A 21,716-nucleotide genomic window follows, 5' to 3' on the forward strand; every position below is an offset into this window, starting at 1 on the left:
CATTAAAGCAATACCATATAAGGTCAGTGAAGTCTTCAGCAAAGACAGTGTCAGTGAGGTTGTGCAGTGCTGATTCAATAACATTTAAATGAGAGCTCAAATAATCTTCACAACACGGATCGACACATAAGTCATATCTTATCGCTGCATCGCTTCTATCAAGCAAGTCACATGCATGTATAGACATCTCTCTCTCTTCCATAGTATTTTCCTTTCAATTCCTTAATGAATGTGGGGAAATAATCATAAGAAGTATCTTTCAGTTATTAGTATAATAGTTGTGCCAAGCGATATATAATTAATATGGGTATAGCAGTTTTGGTGTCACATAGTGATTAGAGTCAGTTTTGATAGACATTTTGTGCACTTTAAACATGGTACCCAGTAACAGAGAGTCAATTAAAATATATGAAGTGAAAAAAACTATTTAAAATATGTAAGAACTGAAAGATAGCAAGTTTCTATTCTAGAAATCTGATTTATATCTGGTTTATGTGTAAATTACTGTTCTAAAATGTGAAAAAGTTAAAAAATGTTATGGATATAAAAACTCCAGCAGCACTGCTGTGTCTGATCCACTCGTACCAGCGCAACACACACTAACATACGACCACCACATCAGTGTTACTGCAGTGCTGAGAATGATCCACCACCCAAATAGTACCTGCTCTGTGAGGGTCCATGGGGGGCTCAACCACTAAAGAACAGGGTAAAAGTGGGCTACAGTCTGTAATTGTAGAACTACAAAGTGCACCTATATAGTAAGTGGAGCTGATAAAATGGACAATGAACGTAGAAACAAAAATAATGGTCATAATGTTATGCCTGATTGGTGTATATTTTTGCCAGTGGAGACTTTTGCATGATCAGCCAGAGAGAATGAATTTATTGGGAGGCGGGCTGAAGATAGGCAGATTAGGGGGTGGGGGGGTGGATAAGAGGAGAGCGAGAGTGCGTAGTGATTGATCACACTGCCAACATTAGGAAAGCGTAGGCAGTGAAAACAGACACACAGCCCAGAGGCAGCCAGGCCAGCCTCAGTAAAATTCCACTGCACCAGCACAGCAGCCTGAGCACGCCTGGAGCATCCACACCCCTCCACAAACACACAGCACTCGAAGTTTGAGCACATCCTCAAAGACAGCACGCCTCTCCACAAACACGCAGCACTTTAAGCAAGCACATCCCCAGAAAGAGCTGGCTCTGCCAACGCTTCTTCAACTTTTACAGAGGATTTCAATTCTACAAATGCTGCAAAAACGTTAGACAACTGATGAAGACATAGTAATTAAAATAACCTCTGAGGAAACTACATCTAAGAATGAAGGCCTGATGGATATGAACATTCTGTGGCCAATACTGATACAGTTCTGAAGTTTTTAAACTAATAATAATTGGCCGATATAATTTTATATTTATATTTTAGGTCTTAATTTTGCTAAACAGTGTAATTGACTGATATACTGCAATGCAATAAACCCAATTAAACAGGACTAATTATGCTCTCTTTGTAATGAAACATGCAGTTGGTTAGTGTTCACAGAGTATTGACAATATCCACAAAATGCACAAAAGTGTATTGTTTATCACAGTAACAAAATCTACCACGACAACAATACAATACTGTCATATTGCCCACCTCTAGTTGTTTTCATGCAAAATGTTAAAGGCTGGATACCTTTTAAATACGTTTTTGGCAGAACAATCTAAGGTTTTGCTCTATCATCGGGCGATCGCAAGTTCGAATCCCAGCTGCAATCAAAAAAAGTTGCTAATTATCTGCGCAACGTCACCAATATATATGGGTTATCAATATTGGTCAATATTATCAGTTAACCAATATATTAGTTAGATCCTACTAAGAATATTTAGAACTCTAAGATAACTCTCTGTTTATCTGGCGTCAACAGCTCCACTATACGTTCATAACAATGAGAACTATGACGAAATGTATCAGAAGGTGGTCGACTATCAAGAAAATTTGAAAATCTGACATGACCTCAGTGCCAAAAGACTGTTGTTGCCATTCCCTATTGGTTTCAATAAAATGGTCTGTTCATTTTCTATATGAACAAAAAAGGCACAGACAATATAAAACACTATAAATGGTTCTTTCACATAAGCCCAAGCAAGTCGCACAGAAAAGCAAAAGAAATCAATTCAGGGTGCATCATACTATGCACAGACCAACAATAAAGGAATTTTACTGCAGCATTTTACATGGAGTTATGGCATAACTGAAATCTGGGGACCAAATGTCTGAAACACGTCCTCCTCCTCCTTCTCCTCCTTCTAATGTCCTACAAATTCTTCCACCACACATGGCAGGCATACTCATAAAATGGTGGAAGCCAAAATTGTCAAACCAGTTAAACACACTATAAAACTAAATAGTATAATAAGTATAATAAATTATACTACATTAAAACGTAAGGTAAATCGTAAATGTATGAGAATGTCAATAATATGAACATATTCATAATTAAGTGATTTTACTGCATCATTTAAGTAATTGTGAATTGTTCTGTTTCATTCAGTACCAAATATCAGAAACTACAAAGTCAGTATCCGTGAGCCAATAGGCTTGCTCCAAAATCTAGGTTGCAGATTGGCTGTCTTAACTACATTCTGTGAGCACGCTATTAACGCAACTGCTTCTTAATTAGCCTGCAATTTGTTACAGTCAGTAAATACATCCATTTCCAGCACTTCACACGCGTTTGTGGTTTAAGCCAGGCTCACTTTTGGTTTGTAATTTAAAAAAGATACCATTTAGAAAACAAGGTGTTAATATTGGTATTGATATCAAACCAATTTTAATTATACCCAAATCTTAAACTGCACATTTTTTCAATGTATCCAAGTGAACAGAACTAAAACGTTCTGGTCAAACAGGAAGATCCAGGAAGTCACACCTAATATATATGACTTGACACTCAATAATCTATAATGACCCAATCCATATCATAACCTCTGTCACCCTAAAGTGCTGCATCACCGCAGCGCCCCCTCCACTGCAGCATTCATGTTGCTGCAGATCAATGCATCCAAGGTCACCAAAGCTGCTGCTCTATGCATCCACACTGACGGCAAAATGGGACCTGCTCCAACTAGCGGCTGCACAGCCACCTCATCTCTCTTTCTCGACAGGGTATCACATTCGTCATTACCTGGTGGGGCCAAGAGAGCCGCAAACACTCTAGCCGGTCCTGTTTCACAGCGAGACTGATGAAAACAAGAATCATGATCATTATCTCTTCACATGAATCAAGCTGCAGGTGCTAGGAGCTAAAGAGGGTTAAATGTGGGGTTCGGGTTTCAGTGAGTATTTCTGAACAACAAAGTCCATCGTCCTGGACCAAAGCTACAGAATTCCACTTAGTTCTAGAGAGTCTAGCACTGCAACCCATGTCATATCCACTCCTCTAAATATAGACCCGGCCAGTGATAAATTATTCAGGCCTTTCTGTTACCTGATAACTGTAGCAACCAACTCTGGACCGCCTAGAGGCACACAAGAGGTCAGGGTTCACTTCATTTGAGCTGTGGGAGCCATCTTTGCTTCCTTATTCTGAATATCTGATAATGTCCCAATTAAGTTCTCTAAAGTGCTCTAAGGCTTAATGAGATTTAGCCAATTGAATGATGCAGCTGGGCAGAGATTACAATCGCATTTATCAGACGACTCTATAGACGAGTCTACATTGTGCGGAATTGCTCTGAATGGATTGTATTAGTTTTCTTGCCAAACATGTTAAGCAGGTATAAAGCATGTGCATTCAGGAAAAGCTGCAAATCATACAGGAAGAAATCTTCCAATTTTTTTCTGAAAACAAAACCACAGACCTACTTGCCAGCTATTTTAACCATCCCGTTTTTTACAGTTCTTCCAACTGCTCAAAGAACATAACACTAAAGATTTAAAAGAGGCAAATAAATGAAAGGGGAAGTGCACTATTTTTTCTAAATTTCTGCATAATAAAATGGTTAATACGTAAACAAAATCATTCAGAGTGGCCTGATGTGAAATGCCCTGTTGTAGAAAAACGTACTGAGTCAGAACCACTCACAGTGGTGGTGACAGGAATCAGATGTCTGAAGCATTTCATGCCTCTAAAAGTTCACTCGCAGAAAGTTACAACAGGTAGTTATTATGAATAAAATCTATTTTTAGGTCTATTCATAGTGGACAGGTGCATGCAGGGTGATGTAAGGCAGAGTAGTTCCTAAAGAAAACTTGTAGTTTTTTTTTTCAGATTTATCACTATTTTTCCATTCATTGTTCATTTTGGATAGTAAATAAACTGTGTTGTAAAGTGACCTCTGGTTCCTGTCACCACCACTGTCAAGAAATGCATTAGGCAGCTCTACAATGGACCTCTTCAAATTAGACCACTCTGTTTACATCTCAGCGATAACATTATATAGATATTTTGAAAAATCAATGGAATTCCCCTTTGAGCAGGCATTTCTAACAATGCGTCTGCATTCTGTAACAGCTCCAGAGGCTTCATAGAGGTATTAATCTCCAAAAAGAAGCAATGTTTGTGACCAAATGTTAAGGTGGCTTGCCAAAGCTCTTCAAAAGAGCATGGAAACTAAAAATAGGGCTGTTGTCTAGCTTACAAAAATTCCCTCTGAATAATTGTGCTATCAGCATGAAATGCAAGTGTGTGCTTTGGACCAAAAGATGAGTCTTTCTACCAAATAATGGGGATTCCATGAGATAATGGAGAGATAAAGAAACAGCTGATTTAGACATGAGTGCAATCAATATGAAATGTGCTCTGGGTCAACAGCTCAATATTTCTATAGGGTTTGGTGAAAGCAGCGCGAGCCGGGAATTCTGAATTGTGAGCAGGTTTCAGCTGGACAAAGCAAGATTATAAGGAAGGATAGCAGGCTTACACAGATGAGCACTCTCAGTATGATAAACAGGATGTTGGGCCTGTGATTTCATGACTGTAGCTCACAAATTCAAGGAAGTGCAAAATCAGTGGAATAAAATCATGGATAGCAGAATTACTGAAGTGAAATGCAGTCATACACTGAGTTACATGAGTTACTTCATTCTATCAGGGTTGCTGGTTCGAGCTTAAAACTCAAGGAACAATGAAGTCAGAGGGTTTCTATGGGATGATGGATGGTGAAGTAAAGTAAAGCAGGTTTATCTAAATAAGCACTCAGTATGAAATGCTGTATTACTTTCAGTGAACTTCCAAATCTTTATACTAAGATCTGGCTTGAATTTGAAAATTCAAGAATGTAAATCAACATGTTTCTTCCCTCCAAGATGATTTAGGGGAAAAAAGGATGTAAGAGGAATGGAGAAAAGCAAATGTGAGTGTATTCTTACTAACTATGGAAGCAAGTGTTTAAATATGAACTAAATATGAACTAAAATTATGGGATGAAAAGAGAGGAATGAAAATGTAGGGATAAAAAAGGGATACAAGTCAGAAAAGCCAATGGGGGCTGTACTATCTTGATGTCAAAACAGGGCAATAAAAACGCTAAAAAACGAAAATGGACACAGATGAATGAGAAAGAAAGATGCAAATGAGCTATCATTCTAAAAACCACAGGAACATAAGTAGCTGCATAAGCCAAGTTAAAAAAGACAACTTAAAAATGATAAAAAGCCACATTAGAAGTTAATCATGTTCACTATAAAGATTCACTCCAACTGTTTAAGTCCCTCATTTATTATCATTACTGTCAGATGTGCATTCTGTTCATTTAAAGGTAATGTCAGCCTAGCAAAGACATCAGGTTTACCACAGAATAAACAGCTCAGTCTCAGTAAAGCTCACACAGAAGATGCTTGACCTTCTCTGACTCCCTTTGTCTGATCATGATGCAACATCCCTCTTCACCCTGATACCAAAAGCAGCTATAAATAAACAGTGTGCCACAAGACACTGAAACACAACACTTTAAACCCTTAACTCCCCAAATCTGCCCACAGCTCTACAAAATGCAGCACAACATATATTTTCAATGATCCCCAAGCAGAGTTATTACCACAGCTGCCTACTCAATCAATAAGGAATTGATTAAAGCAAACCAGAAAGGTGACAGCAGAGTAATAACCAAGGAACCAATTACGTGACCAGCAGAACTTCACCACACCCTCGTGAGAACTGCTCAAATGTCAGAGTAAAAGTTTCACATTTGAGGGCTGGATGAATAACAAGTGAAGAACATAAAAGCCCTGAATGAAACACAAACAACCAGGCTATTTGCATAATATGCAAAACACACAAAATATAGCAAACCACTATTTACATAGATGACATCTGAACATAGTTGTTGAAAATATCTCCATTCATCTAGGACTTCTGGGACTCCTGCTTCTGTTTGTTTGGCCTGAGTAACTAGGGAGAGGCAAAAATAGAATCTCGATACTTAAAGATATTTTCATCATATACAATACATACGATAATATTTTGGTTTTCTGAAGTTGGAAAAGACAAAACCGCACTACTAGTTTTAAACAGTGCAATCAAAAACAATGAGCACAATGATTTTTGATTCAACCATTTACATACTGAGCAGCACTTCTTTTAGTTTATTATTTGTCGTCATAAAAAGCTGCATCACTTTAGAGACTCTTTTAAATCTGTTTTCAATGAAATATGCGGTTGGTCAATGTTGTATAAGTAACAAAAGTTATAGATGGCACAATATCACTTTGTCTTTTCCGATACGATATTGAAACACTGATGCCGATACTAGGGATGCGCTGACATTTTGGCCACTGAAAATTAGGAAAATTACGTGGACATCAAGATACAATGTGATTGTAGGTTACAGGATATGATTGGATCAGATACATTCTTTTTTTTCCCTCCGATAACCCACCCAGCATTTTCTGCTGATATCGGCCTGATACTGATACCCGGTACCAGATCAGTAATTCCTTTTGACGGTATGCACAGAAAAGCTTACTGTGACATAAAACAATTTCATATCCTCATATCACCCACCCCTACTGACACCCCACAGCTCTCTTACATATACGTGTAAATGTACAAATATTATTTGCTTGGAATGATGTCTATTCATATCAAATCTAAATGTAATTGTTCATGGAGAAATGATGCCTCACCTGAGGTTTCCAGCCTAAAAGAAGATCAACAGTTCAGGCTGAGTGATACTCCTCATAGCGCAGATGTTTTAGCAGATACAGTAGTGTTTAATGCCACACCCTGCTGTCAATGCCACACACACACCTAAACACATATCCACACTGGACTTTGACAACCCTCTCAGCGACATGCCAGCCCATCAGTTATTAACAGACAGGCCCCTCCTAGCCATAAACTCTGAGTCTCTTATAAAGACAGGGCTAAACCAAAAAAAGAACACTGCTTTGTGCAACACGTCACCTCGTCTCTTCCAACCTGAGTGTGTACCATATAAGTCAACCGCAGCTCATCACCAGCTCCGACTGTTCAACAACAACATGACATCACCACTGAAATACAATGAATCACCTGTAAAAACGTCTGAATTATTCATGTAATGTATGTTAATGTAATGTAATGTACAGTAGAGTGTTAAACTGGGAATGGTCACTAAGCAGGGGGACCATCTACCCCTAAAAACCATAGAAACATAGGAATTAATGCATAACACTGATCATGAAAGACAACTAATGTTTCAAGCTAATACACACCTCCAGTAACTTCTTATTGCTGTGAGTCATAGTCCCCATATGTAAAAGCTTGATGTCTTACTGTTTTCACACTGGTGTATTTGAATATGCTTTTTGTGATACATAATGAGACAATAATAATATTTATATATTTATAATATAATATATAACATTTTCCTCTTGTGGTTTCTTGTATTCTAGATATCGACAAAATACATATACATACTGCAACTGAAATGCCTTTCAATAAACTAAAAACACAGACATTTAAAGTACTACAGTCGGTGACATGCTCATTAAAGGAACTCCGGGTCTAAGCCTGTGCAGTCTGCTGCTGTTGCTTCATCTGCCTAATCAAGTGCCCACTCCTCAACCACCTTCTGGACCAGTTTGACCACCATGGAGCTTCCTTTTGTACTATGCTGTGCAAACCTCACCTGCATGAATTGACCCTCCTGATGATGCTGCTGCTGCACAAACTCTATTTAATCATAGTCAATGCTTCATTGCTTCACCTCTTTTACCTCATTTTTTACTTCTGTTATTGTTTTGCTATCCAGTGTTGACCAGAGGAGGATGGGTTCTCCTTTTGAGTCCTGGTTCTTCTCAAGGTTTCAGACTCTACACTAAATAAATAAACTTTGACTTGACGTTTTTCTCTATGGGAAAAATGAATAGAGCTCTCAAAAATCTGTGCTACTGCACCCAATGGTAAACAAAAGTTGATATGTTTTGTCCTATGCACATTTTTCTCTGGAATGTCACCAGATCCTCTGAAATACGAGGTTGTTAAATAGTCTAACTACAAACACTGCTACATGCAAGCTAACACTACTGCGCAAAGATTGGCAACTTATCAAAATTCTCCATGCAAACCAGCAAGCTTTGCTAACACCCTCCAGTTTTGACTGTTTTAACAGTGCTGACGTTTAACTTTCAGGCAACATCATGTCATCATTCCAATGAGCAGGACAGTTAGCTACATGTAGCATGCATAGACCAATTTTTGTATTTTGACTGCTTAACAACCTTGTAATTTTGAGGATTCAGTGACTTTTGGGGCAAAACAATGTATGTGGGACAAAACATATCAGGTTTGGAACATTTTCGGGCACGATAGCTGCAGTTTTCAAAAAACGTCATTCATTTTTCTCATAGAGAAAACCAGCTTTGACCTGGAGTTCCTTACATGGTCATGACGCCAGCTATACAGTGATGCACGACCTCAGGGGTCTATAATGTAACATATAAGGTTAACGACTGGTCTGTATTGTTTTCACCAAAATGATTTACCAGTGTTGGATCAACTGAATCCCTTGATTCATTAAAACACCCACATAAGCTCATCTGGAACATCTGATGTTGTTCAGGAAGCAAAAAGGCTCACAGCAATTTTACTGTGCTGTATTAAAGGGCTCGTTTGCATACTGAAGCCGTCTGCACTTCATACCAGTATCACAAAAGCCATTACTGTGATAAAGCTTAACAAATGCTATGCTGTGCACCCCTAATGTGCAACCATACATATGCCATATTTAGCCTAATTGAAATGATACAACTCTTCAGAAATAGCCAGTGCCTGGAGGTAGCCCACAGTGGTATCAAATTGAGTTACAGCTTCTAAGATCCACTTTGACGGCAAACTCGTCTTCGATTGCAGAAGGGTTCAGACTCAGTTCATGTTGACAACAGCTTTTTCCTCACCCCTCTGCTGTGTAATATCTTCTCCACAGCCCAGAGGGACATGCAGAGAATGCCTTGCTCCCAGTATTTTAATAACCATTCCACAATAGGGTGCTTCAAAAATTCAGTCTGAAGCAACTCCACTGGTCTGTATCCTACACTGGAATGCAATTTCTTTTTTTATTGTCGAAATGACAAAAGAAGTATTCTGACCAAAAGCAAGTGTTTTGGTGTTTCTAGAACCCAGCACTTCTATGAGTAATAGCGTATGTAATACAAGTTCTAATGAAGTTTTGAAGCAGAAATGAACTATTATGAAAGATTTTCCAGCACAAAGAAGTACCCAACATACACTATTACGCCAATCGGCTGCAAGGCGACAGAGCAAGTACTAGCTGGATAGACTATATACACATGGATGCAGGAGGTGGGTGCGCTGTGCAGCACTATCAGATTCACTATCAGACTGTTTAACTGTTGTAATTGATGAAGATAATAATAAAAGAGAACTGAGCTTTTACACGAAGCCTGTAGGTGTAGGCCTGTGTGTTTTAGGATGGAGCTTTTTTTATTTGTATATTTTTTAAAAATCTGTTAATGGTGCATTCCTATTACAGCAGGCAGAGTCGCTTCCCTCTCCAACTGTTGGATGCTTTGGGGGCGTACTGCTAAAACACAAGCAAGTTTAATGCATGTTCCATGTTTTGAACACATTAGTTGTGTTTTCCTCCATTACATCTCCTACTGGGTGCTTGTTTTGAGTACTGAATTTCATAAAGTAGGCTGAGTGGGCGTGACAATCGGTTAAACCCACCACTCTCTGATCGGTCCCACTCAGCTCATTTGTATGAAGTTCATCCAAAACTAGAGAGAGCAGAGTGAGTAGTGTCAGCTGGTTAACGCGTCGCACACAATTATATGTGCATATCAGTGTTTCTCGTCACTTTATACCACTTTATGACACATTCTGTTTGAGGTAAACTGTCTAAAATGTTCAAAAGAAGATAAAAAAAAGTTTCCTTAACCCTACAGCTAATGCTGTCACTATTATAATACAACCAACTAATCACGATTTATTTTACCTGGCTGCAATTATTTTCCACAGTCGTTAGGTTTCACAGTCATATTATGCTGCAACAAACAAAATTCGGGTAAAACGAGAATTGGGTCTGTTGGGTTAATGCAAATAAATGTAAATAAAAGAAAGCCATAAATGCATTCCAAGAGGATTATAAAACCAGAAAAGTGCTCTAGCTTTTAACATTTAGAGGGCAGTGATGAGTAATATGTGTTATTTTTGTTAGCTTTGCAGCTTATTGGACCCAAAGGACCCACATTTGCGTGAGTGTGTGTGCAGTATTGATTCATTTGGACACTGTGAAGATAAATATAATGTGTTCATCTCAATTATTTATTGGATAATTAATCATCATCTAAAATTTAATGATCATGAGAGTCCTACCATTAGCGCATATCATGGCTGCAAGGCGACAGAGCAAGCACCAGCTGCACCTTATATACATGGACACGGGAGGTGGGTGCGAGTTGCGAGGTGGAGCCAGTGCAGATCGGACTTATTGTTCCAGCATATCCCATAGATGCCTCCCATAGATTAAGATCTAGGGAATCTGGAGTCCAGGACAACACCTTGAACTCATGTTCCTCAAACCATTCCTGAACACTGTGTGCAGAGTGAAGGGGTGCATTATCCTGCTGAAATAGGTCACTGCCATTGTGAATTACCACTGCCATGAAGGGGTGTACCTGGTCTGCAGCAACGTTTAGTTAGGTGACACGTGTCAAATTGACGTCGACAAGAATGGGACTCAGTGGACCAGACGACCTTCTTCCATTGCTCCATGGTCCAGTTCCGATGCTCATTTGCCCACTGTAGGCGCTTTTGACGGTGAACAGGGCTTTGTATGGGCACTCTGACCAGTCTGCAACTACACAGCCCCATATGTAGGCTGGTACAATGCACTGTGTGTTGTGACACATTCCTCCCATACCCATCATCACAGCAGCCCTTCTACTGGTTTAGAGCAGATGGGACAGCCTTTTGTGCCCTTGTGCATCGATGAGTGCCCAACACCACTTAGCATCTGCTACATATGTAAATGTAAGGATGTTGATTTGTCTACTTCACAAATCTGTTTTGCTTCAATAAAAATAGTTGAGATTAAAAGAGTTTATGAGATAAAGCAACGTTTTCTTTTGTAGGAATAATTTTCAGTCAAAAGTAATAAATTGAAATATATTACGTGTCAGATCACAATACCTAGGATGTCATTTTAAATATTATACCGTATTATGGCGTAATTATTGTGATAATATCATCACAAGGTAGCACTGTCCAAAGGAAAAAAAATCTGTTTTCACTGAGGAAAAAATTAGCTTGAGAAATCACATTTGGCAGCTCAGCTGACACCTTTCCTGTGATGTCCTTTAACAGTGTGAGTGTGAGACTGACCTGTAAATGGCAAAAGGGCTCTGAAAACAAGCAACAAACGACAACTGTTATTAATATCACTATGATACTCTCTTGGCATTAGAGCAAAGGCTATTTCAGTTATTTCAGGTGCACAGGTTCAGAAACCCACAAACAGACAGAGGAAACAAAAATTCCTTCGATCTCGCTCTAAAGCATCCGATTTTGATAATCCAAGATAGCAGCAGAAGCCCCCCTCCACCTGCTCTCAGCTCAATCACACTGAAGTCACAGCAGGGTCCTTTCAGTCATTAGAGCAGGAAGTGTTCGGATGTGATTTCACACACAGCGGGCTACGTGCTGACTACCACAGTACAAAAGCCTGCAATGCAGCCAGAAGGAATGCAGCAACAGCACATCATTTTAACAATACCAAACACATCATGAACACTGCTTATCTGTATCAACAGAAAAGACGTGCACAGAAAAACAGAAGCCTCTGAAATTGTTTGTATGTCAGCCCAATGACCTTTTTACTTTTGCTTCATCAGAAGTCCCTCTCTCATTTTTTAACATGCCCTCACAAATTTCATCTCACCACTCAGAAGCGCATCATTACTATGTTACACAAATGACCACTCACAGCACAAGGGGGGGGCACAGCAAAGAGCTTTTTTCAGTTGCCTTCAGTTAGGTTAGCCAGAGAACTTGTGGAGATGAGAATTCCCACTCTGCAATGTCTTCCAGTTCTCTCAAACACTAGAGGGCGCTCCCGAGTGAGCCCAAAATTAATGGATTGATATCGGGCATTTGAGCAAAATCATAGCTTATAAATGCTTAAACATTTTTAATGTAAAAGAATGCAATCATTTCCTGAACACTGAACAGCATAAAACATTTTAACACCGCTGTTATATTTTAAGAGCTTTTGAACTCGAGTTATAGGAGTTTAAAAAGGCGCCTCATGTACGTCCATGACATCAGTGAGCGCGAACAGCCAATGAGCTGCTCCGCTCGCCAATCAATCATCACACTCTAGCAGCAATGCCCGCCTTCTGCTGCCCAAAACCCGTTTGCTGTAGAAAAAAGGAAAAATATAGGTGAGATTTCTTTGTTTTTTTAGTGAAATACATCCTTCTACTTTCTAAAATTAAAGAAATGTTCTGGGTGAGTGATTAGAAACTATTTTAACTTTTTGTTTTTAGCCGTTGAGCTCCATTCACTCCCATTCATTGAGGACTCACTCGCGGGCGCCCTCTGCTGTTCAGCAGGGGAATAGGAAGTGCTAACTAGCAAGCTAGCAGAGAAAAGTGAATGAAGTTGTATCAGCAGTCAGGTGTAACAGACGGCGTATTCTGCAACCTAAAACCCAGTCTGAGCTAATCGAATGTTATGGTTTCAAAATATTAAGCATTTAAAAGTATTTTTTGCTATGGCTTATAAACAGCTTTTTCTGCCATTTTTGCAGATTTGAAAAAGGGAAATGCGTCAGGTTGCAATGAATTTGCTGCGGAGACACTTGTCTTCACTCACGGAAGGATATAATGAACTTTAACTGCTTACATGGTTAAGATAAAAAGAAAGTAATTCATATTGGTTTGGTGTGAAATGCATCATTCTGGTAAAACTGCAGAGTCAGCGTTGTTCACTGTCGTGGTGACAGTCACCAGACATCTGAAACATTAACAAATCTAAAAGATACCTCACAGAAAGCTGTTACATTAAAGGGTTTAAAATACATTGGTCAGAAAATACACAGGTCAGAAATTGCTTTGTGGTATTGGTCATAGGTATCGGTATCCCCATCACTGATATCAATACTGCGTTTAAGTGCCATTATCGGCGCTGATACCAATTTGGATCAGTATCAGTGCAGCTTTGCGTTTAGAGCACAGTTATAGAACAACAGCACAATTTTTTTCATTTTCCCAAAATTCTACATTATTCAACCATTGAGATGTAAACAAAGTCATTTAGAGTTTGATTTTGATGTGAAATGGTTCGTTGTAGTGAAATGAACAGAATCTGACTTCTTTACAGTGGTGGGGATAGGAAGCAGGGGTCATGACAACACAAATAAAACAAAAGCCATTTTGTTTGCTAACCAAAACGACTACTGAACTTTAGATATTTTAGATATAATGGTAAATTTGAAAAAAAAAGTTTTGAGTACTGTTTTGCCTTACACTGCCCTGAACGTACCTTTGACATGAATGTATTTAAACAATAAAATTTAGGCTAAAATATAGTCTTGATTTAGCTTTTAGCATATCAGCTAACCTTCCATAACAAACTAGCCTCGTCTGCAGTGCACCTACATCAGTCAGTTGCATCACACAGCAGCGGGGTCTCACGGCCTTTTGCTTCACCAAACCAAGAAATCCGTGGCTCAAACGCTGCTACAGTTAGTTTGAATGACTAATATTTAGAAAACTCTAGCAGAGCTTGACGCTCGGGGGTGTAAGCATGAGTGTACATGTACGGACTACAGGTTTATATATTGTTTTGTTCTATATTTAACTGTTTTGTGACAAGTTATTAGTGACAGGGAACATTGCTTTTACCAAAATAAAATATTTTAAAAGTGGAACTGTATAAATATGAGGCCTTATAAGCTAGTTAGGTTAAACAGTTAGTATCAGTATCAGCCGATACTCAAGGATCAGGCATCGGTATCTGAAGGAAAAGTCGTATTGGTGCATCCCTACTTAAAAGGGTCAGGGCACTGACATGCTCTTGGTTATGCCTACACTTTTAGAAATAAAGGTTCCTAAATCGTTCTTTGGTTGGGCATGCTGTTTTAGAACTTTAGTGTAGAACCTTTACATTATATGGAGGTTCGTTAAACTTTAAGAAGGTTCTTTCACATCTCATTTCCACATGGTTTAAAGAACCATTCATTGCAAGGTACTTTAGGAAACTGTGGAATCCCTCCAAAGACCTTTTTTGGTACATTTATTTTTAAGAGTGTAATATCCCTCACTGCAGTTCACACCTCAATTGCTCCATGTTTCACTTACATTCAGAACAAAGTGGGCTGGTAATAGCAAACGGGATTTCAGTGCCTGACACTGATACTGTACATTACTAGACATAGCTGCCCTGATTTATTCATGTTAAAACCTTGCTGAGTAACTGCCCCGCAGAGGGTGAGGGTTACTACCAAGAGAGTCTGACTCATGGATTAAATAAATAGTCTGGCAGGCAGTTCTGAAGCATATGAATCTCTCTCTCCCACTGAGGGCTCTTCTCCCTAAGGCGAACACGTTGTAGTAGTCGGTTACATAACCCCAGGCAGTGTTGATTACTGCTAAAAAAGGACACAAACTCTGCCTCTCACAAACAACAGCCAGCAAAACAATCTCCATAAATTCATAAGCTCTTTGCTTCTGCCTCTGAGACGATGCCCAATGCATAAATAACCCATCTGAATTTACTATGTATCTCTAGCTGTGTCTAAAGCTTCGCCAGAATCAATATGTCTGACCATCCTCTTTCAAGTGTCCCTTCTCCATCTCTGTTCACATCAACTAGCGTCTGGAGAGTTGATAAGCGCAGGCCCGCAGCAGCCAAAAATCGATGACAAATGCAAGATTGTCCTGAAGCTGGGTCACACACAGATGTAAATCTAAAAACGTTTGTCATGTTCAGTACTTTTGGTTCACATTATATAATATATGATACTTCAAGAGATGCTGAAGCTCAAATCTCATTGACTGAAATCTCATTTTATGGTGACTCACCAAAATCCATAATATATTCTGCGTGCACCTACTGCATGACAAACAAAGCACTTATACCCAATACGCCTGCGTCATTCGCTCTGAGCTCAGCTCAATCTGCTACCGGTCAGGAAAACAACAAGCTACTCATGATAAACAAATGCAACAGAATTAGACTGGCAGTTTACTAAAGATTGTACTCAAAAAGCTTAAAATGCCACAGTTTAAGAGAGCTGAGAAAACAGATGTCTAATAGAGACTGTTGCATACTTTTATGTTTATCAATAAATACTGGATTCAATATAAGCTAATTAAGATCATGTTTCTGTGAAGAAATAATGTTCTTCAAAAAGTGTTTCATTTTGCCAGCATTTTACTGAAGGTCAGTGGGGTCACTTGTTGCCCACAGTCCTGCAAGCCCAAAAGCCAATCAGATGAAGAGAAGTCATTAATGGTCTGCGCTCTAGAGACGAGCTAAGGGCATAAGTTACCTAACAGTTCTACAAACTCTGACTGTACAGGCTGCATCCTGAAGCTAAATTTGGGGATGAGGATCTTACAAGGTATCAGTCAGCTCCAAGCCTGAGTCCAAGGCTATGTTCAGACTGCCAGCCCAGATCCGATTTTTGATTACATTTTTGATTATTACAGATTGTATTCACATTGGTTTTTGATAGTCTGGACAGCTAAAAACCACATGAAATCTGATTTTTGCAAACCAAAAAACACATCTGGAGGTGGTTTGAAATGAGATTCCAATCTGATTTTTACAGATGTGTCTCAATCTGAATGCTCTGGCCACTCAAATCAAATTTCAAACATGTCTTTTGCGTCACTCGCAACGCAACAAACAACAATGTCAAATCCAGAGTGATGGAAGTGCTGGGATTCAAGAAGAGCACCAGAGATTCATGCTTACGCCACTTATGCCAGAGAATTTTGAAGAGTTTAGAGGGCGAGATGATGCACCTCCATTTCTCCTGCATCCGTGTCACCAGCATAGCTACTACGTACTGCTGCCTACGTTGTTACCACGGCAACCCACGCAGTCTGGTCTGTAATGTCTGGAAACACAAATCTGATCTGATCACTTGCAAATAATAGTGTGGACAGTCATCTCAAAAGATCTGATATGAGAAACAAATCCGATTTGCCTGCAGTCTGAACATAGCCTTAAAGACACTTTAGCCAAGTCCACGGTTTATGTTGGTGTAAGAAAGCAAGACTGATTAAACACATCAGCTAAACATCATCTGTTTTCATAAGTGCACTTAGACCCACAGATGGCTTACAGGCTTAGAGGTTCACTGAAGTGACTGGTAGGTTATTGGTTCAAGTCCCAAGGGTGAAATGAATTAGTAACCAGGGAGTCAAAACCTTGTTGAAGAGCACTACCGTGGTGCCCTTGAGCATGACACTTAACCCCAGTTCACATCTTCCAGAACAATGACATTCCTTCCTTCCCTAGGTCATTCTTGTTAATGAGCAAGGACTGCCAGCCTGTGACAGAAAAGAGTGCTTTGTATAAGCTACACTAGTCTAACTACTGCATTAGCTTAACTGTATGTAGGTGTGGCAATATGATGATATGTTATATGATATGTGGCAATATGATGATATGTTATACTTTTCTGAGTCACACAGTGTGCAAAATAGCCCTTGGTATTCGGGGGGTCCCATGTCGGCTAGCTACTTTGTGTTTCCTGGCTGCTAACTAACTCACCGTAGCGGTGCTGATGCTTGCTTCAATGCCAACAAAATGTTTGGTTTAATCATTCTTCATTTGGAAATGCTATCTTCTAGTTTGGTAATGTGGCCTTGTACATAATTGAGATCATACATATATTTTGCACCTTGATGTCATGGTTCTCGTCAATACTTCTAAAACTCTGAACAACTGCGTGTATCATAAAAACAACAGATCTGAACCTTTGTCATTAGTCGTTACAAAACAAAAGGGGTCAGTGACACACTGATAGGCCTGGTGAACTACTGATCCTACAGATATTACTGCTCCACTTCAATGACACTATGGTTACAATCCAAGCGTCACACTCAGCTGCTTTAACAGATGGCTTTTTCAGTTTAATTAAATAAGAAAAAGATGTCTAAAGCATGAGCAATGACTTTACTCTCATTCATTTTGTCCTGGTGACAACCCTATTTACAAGTCAATCAGAACTTTTTCCCTGAGTGCTACAAAATGAAAGAAATGAAGGGGGCCCTGAGCCAGCTGATGGACCTCAGCATAATGAAATTACAGATGTCAGTCCCTCTCCCCCTGTCAGTATCCATTTCATTAATGCATACAATGGTGAAGCATCAGGCAGGGTCAACCAGTAAACAAACTGGTCAGTCTAGCAGGTGGGCTAGACATGAAGATAAAGAGAAATTCAGGACCCTGGACAGTGCTCTGGACCATTTAGGACAGAAGACTGATGGAACTTAAAGGATTAGGCAAGAGATATGAAGGGACCAGCTGACCAGTATTTATGGAGAGACATGGTATCGCTCCTTGACTGTGTACATATATGAGGCTTCTTCAATTCCAGTCCTGGAGGATGGGTGTCCAGCACAATTCAGTGATTTCTCTGTTTTAACACTTTGACTAAACCTGAGAATCAACTGACCAGTTGTGAGAGCGGGGAAATCACCAATCTGTGCTGGAATACGGTCTTCCAGGACCAGAACTGATGATCCCTGCTTTACATGTTTAATCACAATCCAAGCAATGGAGAAAATCATATAATATCACACCAAGTCAAGAGTCCCAGCCCAAAGCTGAAAGTGATTTGACTCATACGAGACAACTGCACCAGAATGTTATACCATCCAACTAGGGCTATCACAATTAACTGATGAAACCCAATTACTCAATTAAAAAAGAAAACAGCCTGATGGACACTAATCTCTGAAATCTACACATGGTTTGTTGTACATTCTTAGCCTTTTTTACAAACTCTGATGACTCCATTAACCATCAAAATGATCTGTAGATTGCTCAGTTATTAGTATAATCGAATGTCAGTCCCACAGCCAACTAGCAAAAGGATCATACAACTGCAGTGGTCAAGCTAATTTAGTGGGCATCTCACAATCCATCTAATATCACCCATAATTGTATTGACTGCTCTTTTCACCAAGTGACCTGCCAGCGAGGTTATTAGACTGGACCTGAAAATGCACAACACCAGGACATTCTGTATTCAAAAGATCTCTCTGGAGAAGCAGCTGAGATTACTTTTACAGAAATGGTCTTTGTGAACCTCCACAGGGGACTGAGTGAGCAGAACTTCTAATTGCCTCATCCACCATGTCACAGTGTGCAATAAAAGAGTGTCCGAATTAGATTTCACTGGAAAACACGAGAAAAGAAGTAAATACCCAGCTGAAAAACCTCTTAAAAACCAAGAAGTGTTTCTGTTGTTTTCTAATGGTTTTGCAATGCGTTTTGGCTTTTTTAATGGGTTGATATCACAGTGTAAAGAATTTTAATGGTTTAACAGATGACCAATGGCTGATTCTAAATGCAAACTGATGGTCACCAAGGGAAACCATGGATGCTATGGATGGATGGATGGATGGATGGATAGATAGATAGATAGATAGATAGATTTCTAAGTTTTAATCCTAATGGTTTCTAACGGTCCTTTATCTTACATATGTGTGTTTATACTGCTGCTGTCAGAACAAAACCTCGTATCTCCAAAATGATAACTTTACAGGAGAAGGAGAAAACCTACTTCACTTTTAATGTAAGTCTATGGAACCAGATGTTTTTCCAAGTAATTTTTGGCCATTTCTATTTGTCCATTCATCATGAAATTTACAAACAATGTAAAGGACAACAGGCATTTCCAAATTATGTCAAAACTGAAAAATATGAGGTTTTGTTCCGACAGCAGCGATACATTCCATGCAATATATGTCACTGCTGTCGGAACAAAACCTTGTATCTCCCTTTTTAACAATTTTCAGTTTTTGACCTAATTGTAAAATACCTGTTGTCCTTTACATTGTGTGTAAATTTCATGACCAACCGACCAAAACAAATGGCCCAAATTTACTTGGAAAAAAGTCTGGTTCCATCGACTTACATTAAAAGCAAAGTAGATTTTTTCTTTGTCCTGTAAAGATTGTAATTGCATGCATTCCATGCCATATGTATGTATATATATATATATATATATATATATATATATATAAACATATACATATATATATACAATCATAATAAACATAAATTATTATAAAATATACATGATTCTAATTCTTCTATACATTCCCACATTTAATCAAATTTCAACAGCATTAAATCTTGTCTCCTAAATGGACACTGTGGCTCAAAGCTGTCAGTATTTTGGTGAAAGCCCATTACTAATGTATGACCAGGATCCGTTTACAGTCAGCCACATGCAACCGCTGCAACTCTGAGCACATTAGAGCGAATGAAAGGCAGAAAGCATGAAACGAACGAGTCTCCACACAGCGAGAGACCCTCATTTACATGCTCTGTGCACGAAGCATGTTCGGCTCTGGCCTGTTCTCCAAATACGCTGCTAACATACAGCCAGACCGAGCAGCCCGTTTGGACGGACTCTGCCGTCACATGCTCCGCCATGCAGCGCCTTCTGTGCCGCAGTAGTAAAACAGGCTAGTAGACATACCGAAGACAGAATGGCGAGAATCCAGCCTCCTCCTTACAGTGAGCCCGGTTTTCCCCCTAGCTGCTCCTTGGAAAAGCCCCAGGTCCTGGTGGAGAGCACATCGGCTGGAAGTGATGTGCTCAGGCTGGAGGCGCAGCGGCAGATGGGGGATGGTCCAGCACGAGGAGCTCTTACATATTCATGACTTTCACCCTGGAGACCATCTAAACTCCAAAATGGAGGAAACCATTAAACTGGTAAAGACGCTCTTATATTGTCTGCAGCTCCAATAAACAAGATAAACAAGATATGAGCAAGAAATGCTGGTGTTTGTTTTCAGTCCTGCCCATTGTCACCCTGTTTAGCGAACTACACTCATTTTCAGTAATACACTCTTAAAAAGAAGGTTCTTCATAGGTTCTTTAGTAAAGAAAATGGTTCTATATAGAACCATGAAGGCTCAAAGAACCATTTGCCTGATTAAAGGGTTCTTTGCGTCATGAAATGGTTCCTCAGACTGAGAATGTGCTGTAGATGGTCCTATATAGAACCTTTTTGGAAAGGGTTCTGCTATTGTAACTATGCCAAACTTGTAACAATAGAAGAACCCTCTGGGTGCTATATAGAACCCTTTCCAAAAAGGAGAATATGCTTTATTTTTGATGGAGAATATACTGTAGATGGTTCTATATAGAACCTTTTTGGAAAGGGTTCTATATAGCACCCAAAAGGGTTCTATTGCTATTGTAACGTTGCCAAACTTGTAACAATAGAAGAACCCTTTTTGGTGCTATGTGGAACTCTTTCCAAAAAGGTTCTATATAGAACCATCTACAGCACATTCTCCATCACTCTGAAGGACCTTTTCACCATGCATAGAACCCTTTAATTATGCAAAGCGTTCTTTGAGTGTTTATAGTTCTATATAGAACCATTTTCTCCACCAAAGAAACCTTGAAGAAGGGTTCAAGGGCTCTTTAGTAAAAGCAATGGTTCTGTTTAGAACCATGAGTTCTATAGAGAACTATTTCATGCTTAACTTTCTTTTTGGAAAATGTTTCTATGTAACACCAAAAAGGGTCTTGCTGTTGTTATAAGCTTGAAATCATTACCAATGGCAGAACCCTTTTGGTGCTATATAGAACTCTTTCTAAAACAGTTCTGTATAGAACCATCTACAGCATATTCTCCATCAGTCTGAAGAACCATTTCACCACACAAAGAACCCTTTAATCATGCAAAGGGTTCTTTGAGTGTTCATAGTTCAATATATAGAACCATTTTCTTCACCAAAGAACCCTTGGAGAAGGGTTCAAGGGCTCTTGAGTAAAGGCAAAGGTTATCTTTAGAGCCACACGTTCTATAGAGAACCATTTCAGGCTTAAATTTCCTTTTTGAAAATATTTCAATATAGCAGCAAAAAGGGTTCTGCTGTTGTTACAAGCTTGACATCGTTAACAATAGCAGAACCCTTGGTGCTATATAGAGCCATTTTCAGAAACAACAACACATCTCCATCAATCTGAAGAACCATTTCACCATGCAAAGAACCATTTAAGCATGGAATGATTCTATTT

At 39.2% G+C, this 21,716-nt stretch overlaps 1 protein-coding gene across 2 annotated transcripts in view; it reads right to left on the reverse strand.

Moving 5' to 3' along the window:
• pacsin1b (protein kinase C and casein kinase substrate in neurons 1b) overlaps positions 1-20,270 on the reverse strand; it is a 37,601-nt gene extending 17,331 nt beyond the window's left edge. The window contains exon 1 of one of the 2 annotated variants that reach the window (XM_036571296.1): positions 20,161-20,270. The gene's annotated coding sequence lies outside the window, so the exon portion shown is untranslated. Of the gene's footprint in view, positions 1-7,111; positions 7,228-20,160 lie in introns of those variants that run through there. The other variant, XM_036571295.1, reaches the window with a different exon arrangement.
• Between the last annotated feature and the right edge of the window lie 1,446 nt (positions 20,271-21,716).

The sequence above is a fragment of the Colossoma macropomum genome, unplaced genomic scaffold (assembly GCF_904425465.1).
Source record: "Colossoma macropomum unplaced genomic scaffold, Colossoma_macropomum, whole genome shotgun sequence".
Classification (NCBI taxonomy): Eukaryota; Metazoa; Chordata; class Actinopteri; order Characiformes; family Serrasalmidae; genus Colossoma; species Colossoma macropomum.